Raw genomic sequence first — 18158 nt, 5'->3', positions numbered from 1 at the left:
AAAGTTATGAAAGTGTCTTCCATGAAAATGTCTTCCAGTAGCACAGATGAGGAACAAAAATATAATTTATCGTAAGATAGAGTTTGATTTCATTGTGGAAGGAATGACGTGTTCTGACCACTGAGTTAACTGATGAACGAACTGCGTATCTCAGGAAGTTGGAAGTCTGATTTTCATGGAAAATAGATCATATATTGATTAATGGCTGTTAGTGGCTGCCAGTGAGGAGTTTGGGTAAAACTTTGTCAAGAGGGTTGATGTAGGAGGATTACAGTTGTTCTTTGGTCTCGTGTTATCCCTTCATCTCTTTTTAAATATTGTTGTGTAATTATTCTAAAGACTCAGGAGTCCTTCCAAGCTCACAGACTGCTACTGATGGTTCAGCTGGGTTAGAAATCTAAGAAAACCCTACAAGTTCTTGTGCTACTGACTGCACTGCAAGTATTGTGCAAATCTTCATGAATTATTTGAAATATTTGCTACTTTAATAAGTGAGGTAGGAGTGTTGACTTCTGCTGCTTTGTGATTTGTGGCTCACTTAATCATACATGTTATGTACTTTGATAATACTTAAGAGTTTGTGAGCAAGATTACACCTTGTTTTGGTGGTATCCATGAGCTTGGTTGGAGTGTCTGTGATGTTGAAGGAATTTTTGGCAGTGTTGCAGGGTGAATAAGGATTTTGGCTTCTAGTAGAAGCATGAAGAAAGACAATTTGGCTATAAGAGTATTTAACAATACAGTAGCTTGCAAAGGCTTATTTGCCTTTAACAGGAAGAAAAACTGGGTTGCAGTTTCATAAAAGGTCCATCTTGCTCTTCCTTCCACCTTCAGCCCCACCCTTCTGCCTCCACATCAACACAGCTGCTGTGGGGCTGTGTGGCGAGACAGGGCAGGTACCTGATCCGGCTTTCTCTGCAGCGTACCGGTACTTATGTGATCCTGGCTGTCCCAAAGCAGATTCACTGAAGCTGCTGAGGAGCTGTTGCCTAGGGGTTGGAGAGGTTCTGGGGCTTGTCCTTTGGATTCTAGAAGGAATATACATACCTGGGGCACGTACAACAGTTTTGGTGCTAGTGGTCGGTGTGCTTTGTAGTTTGTCACTCTTGTTTAATCGGAGTACCTCCTGACCCTCTGCTGCCTCTGTATTTTATCTGCTGTTGATACGTTACAAAGGTTGATGATCAAGTAACTCAGTAGTCAAAGTATAATTTCTGTATGATGATCCTTTTCATGTTCCGTAATAAATACTGTTAATGTTTATTAATCAAAAATTCATCACTCTGTTCCAGAGAACGTTTCATTGGTTGGTTCATAAGAGTGATGATAATGGTCTTGAGGCATAATAGGGAATGTGAAATGTTTTCAACTTCTGGTCTTACCGCGAATTGCTGATTCTCCTACTGATATAGAACGTGTGTTTGATAAGTCCTTTTTAAAACGAATGGATTCCTGTGACACGATTACTTGTGAAATTACCCACATCCATACCTGCAATAAGAACAGCTGTGTTTAAAAGTCACCAAAGGAAAAGGTCGGCACCTTTTATTTCCCCATGCAGAGTTGCAACATCTCAGTTCAACCTTATTCCAGGGCTGCCGTAGTTCTGTGGTTTGCGATGTGCTTGCACTGTTCTTCATGAGAGGTGGTGAGGTGACTCAGGAGCTGATCCGGCTGACAGCTAAGTGGGCAAGGTAGGTCGGTGATACATCTCTGGTCAATCTGCTTGTGTCTGCGCACTTCTCTTGTGCCAGCTCAGATGGTCTGAACTACTAGCATAAAACTAAGTTGGGGAGGTTATTAATGCTTGACACGATATTAATAAAGTATCAAGGAATATTTCAGAGCCTTCTTCACCTTTTCAGCATCTGGGATCTTTAAAAATATACAAAATAACACAAATTACCCAACAAGCAATGTTGTTACAAAACAGGTGGCAGTTACTGATGCCAGAAAATATTTGAAGTTGCCATCACCTTGTTCGCAAGCACATTACTAAAACAGCATCCTCAAAAAACCAAGCTCAAGCTCTGACAAACTGTTGTGAAAAGCATTCTGAAAATATTAGGCTGTCCTCCTGAATACTGCTGTCAGTCCTGAAGACCTCTTTTCAAGATGTTGGCAGGACATTTTTGTCAGATGATTTTACAGATATGAGAAGTACAGGGCAGCATTGATAACGCCTTTGGGGCTTACCAGTACCAAGTTCTCATGTTCTGCTGTGCGTTAGAAATCTGCATGTACTCAGTTCTCTATCTAAGGTGATGCTTGGTAACATGTTAAGCCACAATAACTTGATTGTGGGTTCAAACCTGAGTCATTTACTAGGTTCAAGTCACTTACTAGCTGTAAGTGACTGTCATCTGAGGAAACCTGTTAATGCTTTAGAAGAACACTTGTGAAGGTCCTTGGAACAAGAAGGTACCAGGATAATTGTAGCTCTAATGTTGGCCACAAGAGAGCAAGCCGAAACTGTGCTGGCTGTTCGGTGAATCCAGAGATAGTCAAAGAAAGAATGGAGCCTAGGATATAAGACAGGTAGATTGGGTCTCTAGAAGGGGGAGAGTGTGGTCAGAGGGTATTTGGACTTACGGTTTTTTGTCTTTTTTGGAACATTTTCAGTTTTGATCATAGGTTACTTTGTATTCAGACACTGTAACGTCAGAATCCATGTGAGTAAATTCTGAGGTGTAACATTGATCTCTACATTAACTTCTCAATTGAACCTATATTTTAATAACTTATGAACTCATACCAGTCTAAGAAAATTCAAATTGTTGAATTTAGTTGGGTTCGCTTTATGGTAATTCTTCTGCTAGTTTGATTGAGACATTAGGATTTGAAGGGAGTTAGGTTAGTTTACACAATCAAGGATCTCGATCTGTGTACTGGAATCTATTTACATAAAGTCATTACTTGTTTCCTTAGGTTAAGTATCTAGATTATCAATTGCACAAGGAATCTTGCAAACCTTCTAATCATTCTACTTTAAAAGTCCTATTACTGCAAACAAAACAAGAAGTCTGAGCACTCTCATGAGCTTGAAGTACAGTCGGGTTTTTTCAGCATTTACTTCTGATACACTATTAAAGCAATCTGAGAACACATTTGCACAAAATTTCTGCATAGGTGAGATGCATAAAATTCTTAATTTTCCAAGTAAAAGCAGAATTTCTTCACTTTCTCAGGGAAGATTTTAAGGATGTTGTAAAAATAGCTAAGAACTTTTGTAGCATCAGTCTATCATTAGTTTTTACCATCTGATTGCTTTCTGTAAAGCTTCTAAAACTGCTGGACCGAGCAGCTTGTTTGTAAAATACTCCCAGCATAGTCTTTTGTCTGATGATTTTAAAAAGAGTGTTTGAAAATGGACTTTTCCAAGTCCACTCTGTGTTCTTCAGTGTAAAACTGAAGTAACTCTAATGAATATAAGGGCCTTTCTCCAGGTCTTATGTTGCTGTAGCTGAGAACACAGTTTGACCTTTAATTCTCATAATGTTTTCTTCCCTAGTGCATAATGCCTTGTTGTGCTCTTTGCTTAGAGTTTAAAAGAGTTGAGACATTCATGTGAGTGGTAGTTTGACTTGGAAAGGTAGAGATAAATGATTTGTCTCTTGTTTGCGAACTCTCTTTTGTTATAGAGAGTTCATACATAGCACAGCAGTCCCTCACATGGCTTTAAATAACCAATGCACGTTTACTGTACTAACAGTCTACTCTGAATATGGGATCAGACTTCCAGATATATATTTTGAGCAGTGAATGTTCAGGTGTCTTAAAAAATCAAGTGCTCTGTCTTACAACAACAAACAGTTTTTTGCAGTATGAAGGTGGAAGCCCTTCTGTTGATTCTGCTAAAGACCAGGAGTGTGAGTGGCTTAGAACTGCTCGAGGAACACCAGATGGACCTATGCCTCATTTGCATCACCTTGGACTGGGGTGTCCTGATGCAAAATCAGAACAGTGCTAATACTTCTGCCTAACGAGAAAAGGAAAAGAGAACTGCACCAAATACATTCTGAGTGAAGAGACAGCCTGCCCAGTAAGTCTGCCTTTTGCAAGCCGAGCTAGGAAGCCTGGGGAAGGCTAGAGGGATAATTATGTGCTTGCTTCTATTTCCTGATGGGAGTGCCTCCCTGACAGTAAGTACTGTGTTTAATACTGTGTACAACTGATATTTTCTTGAAGATAAACCACAGAGATTATATTGCTTTGAAGGAGCAGGCCAGCCTGAGCAGGGTGGGCTGAAGGTACAAAAGTAGCAGCCTGCTTGTGTCACTCTAATATGGGTCTCCTAGAACCAGGGACGTGGTCATTTTGGCTGAGATAGGTTACAGTCCCATAAAGCATGTTCCCACAGACAAAAAATGGACCAGCCTAAGTGTGAACTTGGGCAGACCAGAACATGTCTGAGTCTGCTTTAGGCTGGAGAATGGGCCTAACACCTTTGCAAGGCTCTCTGAGGCAAGAGTGAAGGTAAGGTTGTTCGAAGACGTCCAGTTGGATTAGGATCTTACCTAGGTTGATTTATTAAATGTTTTGCTCTCGGGTGCTTTTTGTCACTTTGTACTCATTGTTACAGATGTTTGGACTTAGTGCTTGCTAGTTAGCAAATGTAGCCACTTGGACACCAAGGAGGGAAACTAGTTTTTCCAGGTTTGGAGAAGGGAGTTATTTGAAAGGACACTTACGTTTTCAAATTTTAATGTGCCAGAGACCATGTTATCTGATAGTTTGTTGGGCTTCACTTATTTTTATACTCCATTCTTTGTGTCTTAGCCTATGCTGAGGACTTCCCATTTACCCGTTGTCCTTATTCCTCTTGAGCTTTTTTTTTTTTCCTCCCTACTTGAAGTTTTGGTACCAATCAGGCTGCACACATGGCAAAAGAGTTTGGGATCCAAATAACTGAAACCTTATTAGAACTTTCAGTCTTGAGGGTTATACTTGTTTACCATCCTTTTAAGATGAGTATGATAGTGCTCCGAGTGTTTTAAGGGTCCCTATTGCTCAGAATGCCTGACTGGGATAGATAAATACAGAGAGGAAATCTAAACTGTGTGAGATGGCAGAGTGAGGAACAAAACTTTGAGGTCCTGACTTTTCTTCACATGTTCTGCCTATGAGCATTACTATTTCCATGTTTTATGTTACTATATCCATATTTAAAATGAGGCTATTTTTGCTTTATGCAGTCACAGTCAGAAAATACTCAATACAAAAAAATTCACTGAACTGAATGGTGAATTTGTATCTCTTTTATTGAAGTTTTTATGTTGACTGTTATAAGCCATCATGCTTGCTTGACAGCCTAGACACTTCGTCTCAGTAGTTGGAAAGAAAATACTCTGTTCAAGTTCTCATGGGGCAGCAGACTAAGGATTCCACAGCTAGGTGAGCTCTGACAGGAAAGCTCACAGAATAGATCTCATGAAACATTTATTTTGGAATATCACAGGAAAAAAGCATCTTCCATTTGTCATGTTGACATATAACCTGAAGAAAGGCAAAACTCACTAGTTGGAGGTTGCTGTGTACTATGCATTACTATGAATGTAATCTTATTTAAAGTCTAAACATCCCTGAGATTTAACTGTTTTCCCCAGCTATCCTCCTGTGAAACACCATCACTGATCCTATACTCTTTCCCATGTTTACCACAATTTTTGGAATAATTACAGCTGTTACAATTAAGGAAGAAGGATATATAGTATACAAAAGGGCTGTAACTACTGTGAGATGTAAGAACCTCATCTTTTAGATTGTATAATAGCCCTCAGAAGGTTTCCTTCTCTTCCAAGGCAGAACCACTAGAAGCTAAGAAACCAGCAGTGTAAATGTTGGTAGGCTTTGAATGTTAATAGTTAGCATTATCCAATATAACTGATACAGTTACTTGAAATCCAGTAATCTTGACTGAGTTCCTAGTATTCACAGTACTGATTTTTTAACACGATAGTTCATCATTTGGAGCAAGAATAACCACAGGGGAGGGAAAGGCATTTTACCTGGTGGATTTTTAGCAAAACTTTCACCATGGCTCAGAATTTAACAGTAGTTTAGATAATAGAAAGCTTAAAAAAGGTCTTTTTGCCAGTGACATATATTAGCATATGTGAGAGAGGTAGCCTAGATAAATCGTACGGTTTTGCAACGTTGAACATTCAGGTAATATATCATTTTATAACTATTTCAACATTCCTTTAATGAAAGATAGTGGTATTTAACTCTTCTGAAATCAAGACAGTAAGGTAGCTGTCTGGAAGAAAAAACAACCCAAAACTAATATTAGATACCTGTAAGTTAAATTCTCAGCCTACACACATTGTAAGATCAGTTAATGCTGTTAGAGCAAACTTTTAAAGCCTTTTAAAAAGAATATGAGAGTATCAGTGTAATTTGACACACATAGTCAGAAGTAGTGACCTTGCTTAGTAGTGGAAGTCAGAAATAAGAATACTGAATTTAGAATAAACAATCTTTGCCAAATTTTGCTCACAGTCTCAATAGGTTGAAGATGATAATAATGTCACTTAATTGATAATAATGTCAATTTACACAGAGGAAAATCTAGTGGCCTAGTAGTAGTAGCATATGAAACTAAACCATGGAGCTACCCTTTCTTGGTAGAACTGCAAGCAACATGAGCAAGATGTGACTACATTTGATTATTTCCAGACCAGAACAAAATAAAGAGGTATGACAATGAATTATAATGAAGGAACATAAATTTCTGAAATTATTCCAGCCCCAGAGGATGAAAGTTCTCTTAAAAGAAGGGAAAACTGGCAACTGTTTTTCACTCTGTATCTTCTTAGCCTTCTCAGCTGATTTCCATCCTCAAAATGTTGAATAATTGTTATCAGGGAGATAATGAATTTCAGCCCTTGATATGGAAGCTGAAAATATGTACTTCAATGTAGTAGATTTTTCTAATGTGGACTATGTGTATGTTATATGGATATGGCCCTTTGTTGTAATGCACCAAAAATAGTAATGTTATCTCCGTCATAAAACTATGTCAGTGTCCTATCTGAATTACAGGACCAAATTGGTACAATGAAAATTCTGCTACTTTTGATGCATGGCACTCTGAGGGGAAAAAAAAGTAGGTTAGAACGTAAGATAACATGTGTCTGCATGGAGTCAGATCAAAGGTCCTTCTACCTCTATAGGCTGTCTCCATCTGTGTTTGATAAATGAAGCTCAGGAAAGAACATGCCAAGAAGTATAAACAAGAAAAAACCATTTGTTTCAAATGATGATTATACTAAAAAAGGTGATCTGTGTGGCAGAATTAATTTTTGGTTTTTGAAATCATACTGCTGCCTTTAACAAGATGAGGTGGATTTGTCTCCAATTGTTTGCTGATCAAGGAGGAGTTGGGTGTGTACTTTTGCAGAGTAGAGAAAGAAAGTGCAGTATGTAAAAAAATGTCTTTGGAACTTGTTTCTCAGTTGTTACAGGTGGACAGCTAAGCATTTGGGAGGAATTTTTAAGGAATAAATGTTTCCTCCTTTTAACTTATTAGAGTAGGAGAGCTGCAGTTTTCTAGCACAAGTGCATGGTAAAAAGAAAAAGCAAGACACATTTTCTTTCAATAACAATCTGCAAAAGAAGTTATATTGCAGTAATAATGTGTGTTTAGAGTATGCAGAAAGTAATAAGTGGTAGTTTATCCCCAAAATGGGTGTTGGAGACCACTTTAATTCATGCGTAACATAGGTTAAATAGGGGACTGTGGTAAATTGATCTGCCCCATTCTCACTGTTCTTGTCAATGCCACGATTATAATTTGGTCCCTGGATGATGATGATATGTAGAATGTTATATGTTATTATTATAATCTGTAGAATGCACAAGGCTGCACAGTATACTTCCTCTTGAGGAAGTGTTCAGACTTCACATTTTGTAGTCTGTAAGTGTGGTAAAATCCTCTTTTTAAACAGTGCTCAAAACTCAAAAGGCAACTCAAAATTTAAAGCAATCCTTAGGAATAAAGAGTATGGTTAAATGTTGACATTATGGTTAAGGTGTTGACAGTTGGACTGCAAGGATTCTTGAGGCACCTGTCTCAGTGAGAAAGAAACCCACACACACCAGCCCCTGAACAGCAGTGTGACAGGCTATGCCTGGCTTATTGGTGAACAGAGTTTAAGTGGTAAGTTTGTCACAACTGTTCAAGAATTTATACTGTGTTCAGCACAATTAAAGTGGAACAGACAGGCTAGGCAAATACCTGCTGAAAAGGCCTCATAGCCAGCCCTTGCGACCCTCAGATTTACTTTTATTAGACAAAAAGCTTCCACAGGAATTACATTAAGATATCTGATGAAAAATTATATTAACTAGGAGGTCATGATCTTTTTAAAAATCAGAGAAATATTATTTTACTTTTTATCTGAAGTATTTAATTGACTTTTAATCCTCTGTTAAATAAGCCCAATAAATACAGTCTTACATGGATTGTCTGCTACTGAAATGAGTGCAACAGCTCCTTAACAGTAAACAGAACCACTCAGAATATTTTTGGATAAGAAATGTAGACTAGCATTCAGTTACTATGCATGTAACTTACACTTAATTGTTTACTGTGTATTTACACAAAGTGTTGCCAGGAGATTTTGCCATGCTTGTTTTCAATCATGCACTAGAATAGACTCCTGCAGACTGTATGCTTCCTCCTTTAATGTTCTACCTTTATTTTTTTAATAAAAGAGCTACCAGTTAATACCTTGGAGTATAAAATACCTATCTGTATGACTGAAAATTTGGAAAATTTTGTTCGTACATGATATTGAGAAATAAAAAGCATTTCTTGTTCTGAGTAATAATTGGGAAATTGTTTTACTTTTAGTTTGCAGTCATATTTGGTATTTTTAACTATAATAAAAGTCATTATCATCTTACTATAAAAAGAACCTGGACACGTGATCTGCATCTTATGCATTTAAATGAATAGTGGTCCACAAAGCCAAATTCTGCTGCCCTCCTCTTCTAGGTAATTTGAATTGAATGTTGATTACAAAGCAAGATGAGCAAGACTTAGCTGCTAAAGAACTATTTGGGTGACTACATTCTTTCTGTAGGGAGGATAGGCAACACAGTCTTGAAAGTTTCACTGATGTTAGATTTCCATTAGCTTTAATGGAACTTCATGTCACATTTGTATGCATTTAAGTGTGTGCAAGTGTGTGTGTGAGTACAGAAACACAAGTTTATATATATGTACATAACCATACTGTACTAGATAATAATAATCCTAAATATTCTAATATTCCTAGATATTCTAATTATTGTTAGTAGCATTTCTTTGTATTGTAGAATCCTGTTTCATATGTATGTATGGTGTCAAATAAGGAGTTTGTAGTTAAATTCTAAAAAAAAGTAATTTCCAAGTTAGCGTCATTCCTAGGAGAGAATGAAGCGAAGATAAAATATTGGAAGTGTAGACGAAAAAGCTTAAAAAATTGTTGGTGAAAGCCAAACATTCTTGTGGAAAAATTGGCAAGGGCTGAATCATCTTTGAGAAAAATTTGGAAGTTGAGAACTGTGTATTAAAATTATACACTAAAAAGAGTTTAGGACACTCTTTAGATAGCAAAGCAGAGATGATGATGTAATACAGATGCTGATTTGGTTTGTAAAACAGCTTCCCTACTTAAATAGGTCTGGATTTTTGTGAATTTTTGGTTGGGTCCGGGTATAAATCACTAGGAATCTGTAGAAAAGTGCCCCTAAGTTTCAGCAGATTCTTGTGTTGAAACCCATACTAGTTTCAGAATTAAGTTTGAACTTGATCAGAATCTGTTGATATGTATAAAAAGCAAAACTACTGTAAGCCCTTTGGAAAATATTGTATGGGTAGTGGAATATATGGGAATAATTGGTGCTTTGCATAGGTGACAAGGTCAGACTTATCCTTGAACATAAATTTGTTGCAGGATGAAGCCCTAAGTGACAAGAATAGCTGTTCCCAGGGTGGAGAATCTAGAAGTTACTTATGAGAAGAGTCTGGATTTTTAGTGGACCAACTTTTGTTGGTATTTAATTAGAAGTTAAAGAAGGAAGTTAGGTGATTCTAAACACTTAAAAAAACCCCAAACAAACCATCAAAGCATAAAACACTTAAGGAGAATGGGAAGAATTTAAGATAGTTTTATACCTCAATAGATGTTCTTACTCCACTTATGATCTGCCTTGCCTGCTGATAAAACATTTCCTCTTAGGCTTATGATCTCTGAGGATTCAAGATCCTATTTTGAAAAGGATTTTTAAATCATCATGGATAACTCAACTAATAATTTTTTCAAGTTTACAGAAGTCATTAAAACCTAAACTCAGTTGAATTAAAACACTAGTAGAAATGGGACAGCAAAGGGGGCAGTTTCCACATCACATGTAATGAATCAGACCGAAGTGTGCATCTAAGATCCTTGCAGTTTACTATTTTCTTTCAGGCACTATTCCATTCGAAAACCATGCAGAATGTCTTAGTATTTGCTTGATAAACGTATTCAGTATTCTATATATACCTCAATATATTATCTTGATAATATATTCAGTCTTATTCAAGCTGCTTTTAGATTTTCAAAACTGAAGGTATTTTGATTGACAAGGCTGCATCATGCATGTAACTGATGAAGAAACCTGAAGATTTGACTCCAGTTACTGGACAATTCAGTTTCTAGCCATTGCAAAGTTGTGCATGACTCATATTCTGATGCTGAGGACAAAGCTGAGGATACTGATGGTAAAGATTTTCTCTTCTAATATGTAGATAGGGAAGTGATTTTGGGGATCAAGGGAGGAGAAGGTTTGTAGTATTCAGCCTCTTCCCAGCAGGGCTTCTACTGACAGGTTGCGCCATCTATGCTGCCTACATATCCGGCCCCACACAGAACAGCAGTGAGGAAATACTTGCTAGATATTGGCAAGATGATTGCTAACAGTGTTGACATTAATTATCTTTCTGATCTAACACTTCACCAGTACTATATGGTTGACATGTGGGAGACTTTATTTACAATCATATCAGTTAGAACTGGAAAAATGGTTGAATGAGACATCCAAGTAGTAGGGATTGTTACCTCTTTTAAAATCAATTTTATGACATAAAAAGCACCGATGTGAAGTGGGGTTGTAATATATTTAGAACTGGAAATACTGATTTTGAACACGGTGGGTGAAATGTAATGCCACAGAAATTTCTAGTTTAAAATACTGATTTGTTGGGTTTTTTTTAATAGACTAATTTTGTGAGCATTAATGATATTTTGCATCATATTTATATATAAAATAATCATATTTTTTGTCAAGGGTACAGTAGAAAAGGAGAACCAAATGTCATGCTTCAGCATATAAGCAGGTGTCAGAAAGGAATTGGTTTAAGCCCTTAAGTCTCCTTCTACACTAGTGTGCAAATGCAACAGTGACTTGCACATCTACTGAAATCTGTAGTACGGGCTGTTGGTCAGAGCAAGGCCAGAATGTCAGACACTTAGATGAATGCAATAGCTCTTAAGCTTCAGTATCAAATGTTCCTTTTAAGAAGTCAACAACAACAACTAAATGGCACAGTATCTTGTGCTATACCTAATTACTGCTACCTGTTAAATAATAAAATAGTTTCACAAATGCCAGCAAAGTTGTCGTCTTTTATGTGAAGATAGGCACTTGGCAATGCCAGCCTTTGGTTATCATCTTTAATTTAATAATTAGCATGATTAATTAAAACCAGCTGGATTCACTGCAGTTCTTTGCATTTTCATTTTAACATTAGAATGGTTTTTGTTTTGTTTTTCCACTGAAGCATTAGCTACCATTTTTACTGAGAGATACAACAGAAGGGAATTCTGCTTAGGCATTAATATTACTAATTTTCAATGGTTTTCTAACTAGCTCATCTTTAAAAGTACAACTCTATAATACAACTGTAGATGGTAGGTCTTTTTGCAGGGGTTTATTATATGTCTGTCAATTTCTGACTAGCAGACCAGATGGCAGTTGTTTTCAAATAGTACTGACCTCATGCTTAGAAAAATGATTCAGCAGCATTTCATTATTTAATTCTTAATAATTTGCTTCTCATCAAACAGAGTCTAGTGCATGCTTAGATCAAGTAGCTCTTACTGCCTGTGGAGCAGCTTCTGCATGATCGGATAGCAGGCTAAATATTTTTGGTAAACTCAGCAGTTGAGGTAAATAGGCTGAGGATATTTTTATTTTTTCCATGTGTTACTGTCATTTTAAGTTAGACTGTACTTCTAGTCCTTCATATCTGAAAGTTATTAACCAGGCTTCCTGCTTGACTTTGGTGCCATTGCTTCATGTATTTATTTACTTAGCGTTTTATTGTGAAATAAAACTTTACCTTTGAGAATTTTCAAAAATCATCACCAGCTCTGCATTAATATGAAGTAATCTCTGTTTCCTGGCCTAAATTATTGCGTAGTAACACTGTGCATGGTGGTGGAACAGCTGCAACATCCTGACTGAAAATTTTGTATTTTGTTTGAGGAAGGAGTGTTTTGTAATTGGGCCAATATTCTGCCCTTGAACACAGTGCAGTCTCTACAGATTTACCCAAAAAGCCACCTTCAAACAGGAAGGATCGTTAATTGGAGGAAATTTCCTGGGTAACCCAACCAGGTTTAGAGTGTGCATTATGAAAGACTCTCCTACTATGCGGTAGCTTTATCTAGCAAGCTGTTTTCCTGCATATAGAGATTTGATGAAAGACCAGGGTGCCACACCTCTGTGCATAGGTGTGGGAAGAACATTTATCATTGCTTTGTCTGGGGCACAAATGATGTTGCTGATTTTTCATTCTCTGAGGTGATAAGCATACTGGCCCCTGTCTCAGAAGACTCGTGCATACCTCAGAACGAACAAAAATCTGTATCATAGAGTATCTTGCTGTCCTTTTCTATTTCCCTAACTACTTCTTCCACAGCTGTTGCTCTCACTTTGACTCCCTCCAGTTCTCAGGGTGCAAAATATACAGCTACTTAATCCAGTTACTCTTAGTTACTGTTTTGTTGATTATTTTGGCAGGAATGCTTGCACAGCTGCTTCTCTTCTTTCATAAAACATCCCTGGGGACTGAAATCCTTGTTCTGATGACAGTGAGAATGTTTTCAGCTTTTACTGAAGTCAGGTGGCAGCTCCTAATATCGCTACACTAGAGCCTTTTAGCCTACAGAACTTAAAGATACCAGCTGTGAGACTGTCCATAACATGGCAATGCGCTCTGCTAATGCTTTACAATCCCCTGAACAAAGGTGGGTTTTTTTAAGTTTAAGGCGCAGCATCATCTCCCTTGTATTGTATTCTTGTTGCATTGCCACAGCTCGTACTGTATGAACTCTGTAAAAAAAAAAAATAAATTCAACTAGTTATGCCTCCTTAGCAGAATAAAAGCAATTCCAGAGTGCCAATATCAATGAGGGTGAAGCAGGAGCTGATCTAGGGGATATTTGGCAACTAGAAGCATGAATTAATTTCTCAGATGAGATAAGAGAAGATGCAGATGAGGACAGTGAAGCAGTGGAACAGGTTGCCCAGGGAGGTTTTGCAGTCTCCAACCTTGGAGGTTTTCAAGACCAGACTAGATAAAGCTTTGAGTAACCTGATCTCATATCTGACCTTGTTTGGAGCAGATTAGACAGGAGACCTTCTGAGGTCCTTTCCAACCTGAAGTCCTATTATTCAAATCTTTGAGATCAAAAAAAGGTTGAAGGTGTCTAGCATCTCCCAAGGCCCATAAAACCTGCCACAATCTGGTCTGCTGTTTAATTGCCACATCTTCCTTTAATCAATTGCCCTTCTTTCCAGTGAGGTTTCTCACATCTCCTGCTTCCATTAGATGACCTTCATCTGTGTAGAATGCTACCTAAAACCCATTTCCCATGCCCACTCTCTGCCCCAGACTCCAGTAAAAGGACTGTACTGACCAGTTTTTCCCAAGGCTGCAATGGAATTTCTGTTTAACTTCCATGAAGTTATACTGGAGAGAGAACAGGACAAGCACAGTGTGTACCATATTCATTACATTTGCAGAAAGTCTTATTCTTTTGTATGCTTAACTACTGAAGTTAATTTCCTTACCTCTTTCATGCTGGTAATAGTACTGTATGTGATCAATTAACCTGTTTCCTACCTTTCATGCTTTTATCACTCTGTTAGAATAAACTTTTTGACCTGGCTAGTCAAGCCATTTTCATCCTTTTACTCCATCTGTTCTTTTTCTATCTTCTAAAATAAATGAATCACATCTTGCATTTCAGATTTTACTTTTATTAATTCTACTTCCCCTCTTGTCCCCTCCACTCAACAGATAGGCATTCTTTGCTCCTCCAGCTACATTCTTCACTGTACTGCTCCATAGTCACATCTGTAACAGCTGTACTTTACCCCATAATTCTTGTGCACATGGGTCACCATAAAGCTGTTGCACATCAGAAAGCACATGGCAAACACCTTGGGAGTTTGCAGTAGTGAGAAGGCTCTGAAGACCTTCAAGTAAGGTGATGTCTGTCTGAACTTTAGCACCTCTTCACTGTCTACGTAAGGATCTTCTTTCCTTGGGAAAACTATAGTAAGGTTAGATAGACACACTGGGTATTAGCTGGTCAATAGTTTTCAGTGTGACAAGTCCAGTGCTGTTAGCTATATTTTTATATATATATATATATATATAAAATGGTGATTGAATCACATAAACATCTAGCATAATATATATCTATCTCTAGTAAGGAGGTGAGGAAAAACATAGTGGTAGCCCCAATACTTGGCATTGTCCTGCTCCTTTGTTCCCTGAGGATCACCCAGTACTGTGGACAGTGTGTAAACGTATGTTTTAGGTGTTAATAGTGTGACTTTTCCTCCCAAAGAACAAATCATGACACGTGAATGCTGCAAACTGCACGCTTTCCACTGGGATTTTTAAAAGTGCACAGCATCCTGTCAGAATTAAACCTACCTGACTGGGGGTCGAGCTCAGCTGAGTTTTAGCCCTTTTGAATTTCTAATTTTTTTAGTATGGTAGATCTGTAAACATAACTACACATTTTTTCCTGTACAAACAATTCTCAACAAATAGCCAAACACAATTAGCCCAGAGAACTGACTTCATTTTTATGATCTCTCTGATTGATAATGTCACAACTAATAGAGTACTGGGTGCTAAGCCTTGGCCATTGTTCTGTTCAGTTGATAAAGTATCATCAACTTATAATGGTCATTGTTCTAATATCACTCTGAACACAATAACATCACTGTTCCCTGCCTCCTGCTCCTCGGCCTCTCAGTAGAGTTAAGCTTTACGTAATATGCATGTGGTGAAACTAGTAATAATATTCATTGAATGCTGCTTCCGTTTTCAGGTTTTCAGAATACTTGACCGACATTCATGAATTTAACCTCTTATTGACCCATTAATTGTAACACAAGTAATCCTCATTCTATAGATGAGGAAATTGAAGGATTAAAAACTAGACATGACTGCATAGGACAGCATTCTGAAATTACTGTTCAGGACACCATTCATCCACAAATTTTAAAAGACTTTAAAATATCTCTCTTTTTATAGCACAGAGAACTGAGATAAAATATGCACTTGTTTAAGAATACACAAACAACCGGTGATAGAACCAAAAATAGGCTCTGACCAGTGGACTGTCACTCTACAGCTATCAAGCTGTGGATGAAGCATAAAGGAAAATGTGACATGCTGTTAATGTTTTTCCTGGAGTTAGTAGCATGTGTGGTATTAGTTCAGTATCAAGTACCAGTAGGTATGCAGCGTAAAGCTTGACATGGACTAACTGTCTGAGCATGTACCCCACTTCCTAGACAGACTGTGCAGCTTCTGCTCCACTCAGTGCTGCCAGAACTAGGCCGGTGTTAGAGGCTGCAGTATAGGTGCACCCTGCATCAGTGACAAAGCCCAAGATTACTGATTAACAAGCTGCTATATCATTTCCTTTTGGTATCAGTAGGGAGAAAGCAAGCAGTGAATTATCAGTGGTTCCATCCAATTTTCAGTTAAGCCACTCAAACCACAAAAATATTGTTGTTTTTCTTTCCTATTCAGATGTGAATATTTAGATGTAATGTCACTTTTTGCAGCTTCTCAAGTGGTGTTATATGTGGTGTTCTTGAAATCGAGTCGTTGTATGCTATGGTTTGGAGACAGAGCCCATGTTTGTTTTTAAACTAGCTGTTACTTTGTTTGCTAAATAATTACTACTTTCTGTCTTTTACATAAATTATGTGTCTTCCCATTTGAAAATGGGCTGGACAACCCAGTTTTCTTTTTGTTTGTCAAATAAAGCTTCCTACGTTGTAGAGAAGATCAATTATTTTTCACTGGGTTGCCCAAAACTAAAAATGTATTAGGGCATAAAGGCAGCTTAATTTGTGCCAACCTTTAATAATATTTTGGTCTTTCAGCAAGTTTTCTTGTTCTCCTTAGACTGAAAAAAATGGTTTACTCACTGCTTTGGTATAGGAGAGGCAGAAGTGGACTTATCACTTGATTAGTATGGCGTGACTGGATTTCATATACTAATACACAGTGAATAGCAGTCTTTTCTACTCCTGTATTAGATCATGATAATTTACTTAAGTCAGTGGCAGTACCTGAACCAAACACAGCAAATTTTAATTGGCAAGAAACTAAATATATAGTTAAAAATGTTTATTAAATTATCTGTTTTAATAGTTTACGCACAAACTTTATTTAGGTGTGGCTAGTGAACGTGCCCAACTGCGCTTTCTTCTGTTATTCAACATTACTAAATTAGGACAAGTTGTTGTGATTTCGTAGATAGTTGCATATATAAAGCCTGACATGCAAAACTTCAAATAGACTTAAAGAAAGGACAGGTATATTAAGTTGGATAGAAATTACTGTTGACTTCTGGTACCCACAAGATGCTAATGGCCTAACAGCTAAGACTGTTTTGCCTTCCTGAAAGACCTCAGCCTTGAGTAGAAGAATCATTAGGGAAAGTAAGTAACCAACATTTTACCAGCTCAAAATACCAGTCTGCTTCTGTCTGATTGTGACCAAATAAACACAAAGCTGCTGAAGATGTAGTAGGCTTTTGACATTAGATTAAATAATAAATGTATCCTATAGTTTGATGTGGGTTTTTTTTAAAAATATATTCCAATAATTTAAAATTCTAATGAACACTCACCATCAACAGTGTACTTTGATGCTAAGGCACAAACATATACCTTAAAAATGGTCCCAACTTCAAAGAGCTGATGACCAGTGCTAAGTGTATTTGTCACTTTTTTATAACTTACCAGCTATTATTATTTATATTTGAAAAAGTATTTATCAGATGTTTCTGTAGATTTATGATAAAAGACATCCCTCTACACACCATTTAGTCTTGGAATCTAATCTGATAATCAGCTGGGCACATGATTAACTTTAGCTGATAAATAGTTGTACACATATGATTTGCTTGAATCAAATGTTAGCTAAATATAGAGTGTAAAGGTCCTGATTTCAGCTGGCATAGAGTTAATTTTCTTCCTAGTAGCTGGTACGGTGCTGTGTTTTGGATTTAGTATGAGAATAATGTTGATAACACACTGATGTTTTCGTTGCTGCTAGGTAGCACTTACCCTAAGTCAAGGACTTTCCAGTCTCCCGTGCTCTGCCAGCCAGGAGGTGCACTAGAAGCTGGGAGGCAGCATGGCCAGGAGAGCTGACCTGAACTAGCCAAAGGGCTATTCCATACCACAGGACATCATGCTCCCTACAGAAATGGGGGGATTTGGCCGAGGGCCAGATCACTGCCCAGGCATTGGCCTGTGGGTGATGAGCAATTGCATTGTGCATCACTTGTCTTTTCTTGGATTTTATTTCTCTCTCTTTTTGTTAGACTCCTTTTCATTACTACTATTATTATTACATTTTATTACTCTTATTATTATATTTAATTTATTTTAGTTACTTATCTCAACCTGCGAGTTTTACTTTTTCTCCTGATTTTTTCCCCTAGCAAGTGGCTGCGTGGTGTTTAGTTGCCATCTGGGGTTACACCATGAGAGTAATCCTAGGTGAAAATAGGTAGAGGAGAGAGTAGACAGCAGTTACAAATCTGTGTTGGCATTTTTTGCATGGTTTCTCTAAG

Source organism: Athene noctua, chromosome 7, assembly GCF_965140245.1.
Source record: "Athene noctua chromosome 7, bAthNoc1.hap1.1, whole genome shotgun sequence".
In the NCBI taxonomy this organism is placed as follows: domain Eukaryota; kingdom Metazoa; phylum Chordata; class Aves; order Strigiformes; family Strigidae; genus Athene; species Athene noctua.
The sequence above is the reverse complement of the archived record's forward strand: the minus strand, read 5'-3'. Positions refer to the sequence as shown.